The sequence below is a fragment of the Copadichromis virginalis genome, linkage group LG3 (assembly GCF_057382275.1).
Source record: "Copadichromis virginalis isolate Kocher_CV1m ecotype Utaka linkage group LG3, C_Virginalis_male_GT1.1, whole genome shotgun sequence".
In the NCBI taxonomy this organism is placed as follows: domain Eukaryota; kingdom Metazoa; phylum Chordata; class Actinopteri; order Cichliformes; family Cichlidae; genus Copadichromis; species Copadichromis virginalis.
In genome coordinates this window covers 31022778-31026592 of record NC_140620.1, presented here as the reverse complement: position 1 = coordinate 31026592, position 3815 = coordinate 31022778, and positions in this window count along the sequence as shown.

Below are 3815 nucleotides of genomic sequence, written 5' to 3'. Positions count from 1 at the left end.
AATGGCAAAATCAAAATTACAATAATGAAAACTCAAAACTCTGGGTCGATGACCCAGGTCTCCTAACACGTGATGCAGCACTGTATGCCATGCTGTGACCAATTTTGTGCAAGCCTTCACCGGCCATTCTCATAATACACACTATTCCCTAGCAACCAATGACTGCCACAGGATCCCTGTTCGGTCTCTAGCCTGCGTGAGTAGCAATAGATTTCACAACAACTACTAAAGTCAAAGGAGCTTGCAAAGAAAAGTGTCTGGACTTCTTTAAGTTGCTTGAAGACGTTTCACCTCTCATCCGAGAAGCTTCTTCAGTTCTAAGGTCAAATGGTGGAGAGTCCCAGATTTAAACCTAGTGGGAGTGACCCCCCACAGAGGGACAAAAGGACCGCCTGATGATCCTCTAATCACCTGAGCCAAGGTGTGAAACTGGGTGTGGGTCCAAATCAGCCAGGGTTTCCTGTGAGTTCATTGTGAAACCTGGCCCCACCTTATCATGCGAATTTTGAGGTCTGTCGGTGTCGTAAACCACCGCCTCTGTTCAAAGATGGTCGCTCACAGTGGACATAGATGGCTTCTTTCACTCCTCTTTCAAACCATCTGTCCTCTCTGTCCAAAATGTGAACATTGGCATCCTCGAAAGAGTGTCCTTTATCCTTAAGATGCAGATGGACTGCTGAGTCTTGTCCTGTGGAGGTGGCTCTTCTATGTTGTGCCATGCGCTTGTGAAGTGGCTGTTTGGTCTCTCCAATATAGAGGTCTGGGCATTCCTCGCTACACTGTACAGCATACACCACATTGTTAAGTTAGTTGACCTTAGAACTGAAGAAGCTTCTCAGATGAGAGGTGAAACGTCTTCAAGCAACTTAAAGAAGTCCAGACGCTTTTCTTTGCAAGCTCCTTTGACTACGATGACCTGGATGACTGAGAACCTTCACAGACTGCTAAAAACCACTCACAACTGGTCAGGGATGACACGTTATTCCCAGATGGTCACCGTGGAGAGGCCGTAGCTCTAAATGTTATCAGCAGTGACCCTGATAAGTCAAGTGAATGATTTATTATATACTGGACACAATTACCGAATACTGCAATGAAGTCCAATAATGAAGTCTGCAGAAATTGTAGAGTTCACAATCTTCCCATGTTCCATCTAAAAAACCCATGCCGCTTTCATTGCCATTTCATTTCCAGATCATTCTAGAAATGGGACCTTCCCGGATCATTTTCATTTCTTTGGACACTCTTGAGAGGTCAGTGAGGTTTTGTGAACTTGACACTAGACATTTGGAAACACTGGAATCACGCTCATAAATTCTTGCAGCAATTTAATAGAAACAAATATGCTTCGCTATTTTTTTTTTCATGAATTTACCACCAGGAATGTTATAATACTGAGACCTTAGTTTTCTCACAGAGGTATTTGGCATAATTGTCTAATTGCGTGTTATTTCCTTCGGTACAAAGCTACTTAATGAAACTAATTTGGACCCTTTTATGGAGCTTAGTACTAGTTTGGATGGCTTCTTTGTTAAATGTATTAATGTCACGTTGAAAATTTAAAATAACTGAAAAAACCAAGCAACAACAAAGACAGTTGAGAAAGTGGAAATATAATCCTGCCTCTGTAGGTAAAACCTCTTGTCTAATTAAACTACTTTACATCAATTGTTGCTATTAGGGGTAGTAAGGTTTAGTATAAATGATGTATAACAGTCTACATTCTTGAACCGGCTAAAGCACAAAGACGAATTTGCACAGTGGCTCACGGTAATTCCACATCTCCCTCCGGTCGCTGCTCTGTGCTCAGGAACGTCAGAGCAAAGCATCTGCAAGTTACAGATGTGTATTTGATTCCAGGTATTAGTCCCAACTAAATCCTAAGGGTCTACTGTGGGTTTGGATCAGGTTAAATCCCAGAATACAATACATCAATACTAGTGTGACCAACCCCAAAAAGCTGTACTAGTGAAACGTAAGATAATTTGATTTGATCACTGGCTCCAGCTCGAGATACAGGAGCTGTTGTAGTCATTTGTGATTTGAAGAATGAATAAAATACTGTGGAGGGAGGGTGTGTTTTGGTTGTGTTTTTTTTTTTTTTTTTTTTTTTGGGGGGAGGGGGGGCTGCTTTTCCTTTTGACTCATATGTGTCCATCTCTGTATTTAACAGGTCCTAGATTCATAGGTACAATATGTCACATTGTATACTCGGTCAGACCGAATGTGTATTTTCTCATCGCTCATCAGGGTCAGTGCTGTCCTTGAAATACTCACAGTGAGTGGCAGTTGTTCGACAACTTTGCAAAAGCATTCACATGCTCTTTGCAGGAAATACAAAGTTTGCCTTCAGTCCAAACATCACATCATAATCCATCAGTTTTCTATGCGAGCTAGTGACGTAGCTGCTACCGTTCGCTCTGCAGTTGTGTTTTGTGATTGATGAGCTGCATTGTCACCGTGGTGCCGTTACCTCCCGAGTGTTAATGAAACGTGTGTACGTGTGAGAGAAAGGTGTGTACGCTTGCTTATCTGCATGTCGAGAGCAGTTTCTTCTTCTATAGACTGACATCACTTTGTTTGGGATGATGTTGTGTCTGTACACCCGGTGACCGTTGCTAGGGTCCTCTGCTTTGTCTGCCAGGCTGTGTATGTGAAGGAGATGGAGGGACAAACAGAGCAATATCACGCGTTTGTTAAATTTTGCGAGTAGTGATGCGTTTTTATGCAACGCAAGGTACAGGAACAGAATTGCGTGATATGTCTTGACGACTGAAAAACATTGCAAATAATTGACGTGCAGATAGGGGATAAATTCAGTTAAAAGCAGTGTTTAAAAATAGCAGCTATGGAAACTTACATTAAAATACTGATAGCAACCCTGTATATATTGGAATGTGCCAATTATGCACATTTATGACATTTACCTTAATAAAAGCTAAAAGAAAAAGTAAAGAGCAGATACATTTAATGTCATGAAAATACTAAAACAGAAAGCATATATAAATAAACAGAAAACTAAATATAGCCGTGAGTCTAGAACTTCACAGCTGGTGTGCCCTACACATGAGGGACAGTTTGATTTTAAAAAATTACTACCTTACTCTCACAGTTTTGCACACATATGCAAATATACAGTTACTTTAAACATTAAGTTGACGTCTCAACAGCTCCTTGAAGGGAGCTAAGAAAAGCACAAACATGGTGCTTTCCTATGAGGTGCCTGTTGAAATCCTTAATGCTTGTTCAATTCAGCTGCTCTGTTCCAGGTTTCACTCTTTATTTGCTCAGATTCATTTGGCGACGTTTCCACTGGTTCTCCACACATTTCTCATCCACTCTGCCTCAGCTCACCACCCAATCCCCAACTCTTTCAGCCCTGCAGTCATTATGATTTGTTTTAAATCTAACTGCAGTCACCTTTGTATTTAAAGTACTGTGAAAAAGCACTTGCCCACTACCTAATTTAATTTTTTTAAATATTTCCCATGCTTACATGTTTCAGATTATCAAACAAATTCCAATATTAATCAAAGATAACCTAAGTAAAGCCAAAATGCTGTTTTTAAGTGATGATTATTGGGGGGGAAAAACTTTCCAAACCTACCTGACTCCTCTTGTTAAATCATAACGTAACTGCGATTGACCACATTTTTTCAAATGATCAGTCGCATCTAGCTAGCTATGTCTCATGACATTTGTGCAAACAGGATGTTGTCGCTGGGAAACAAGGTAAGCTGCCATTATTGCACTATTGTACATTGATTTCTACGGGGGTTAAAATGAAAGTTCTAGGTATAATGGTCTTCCTGCCC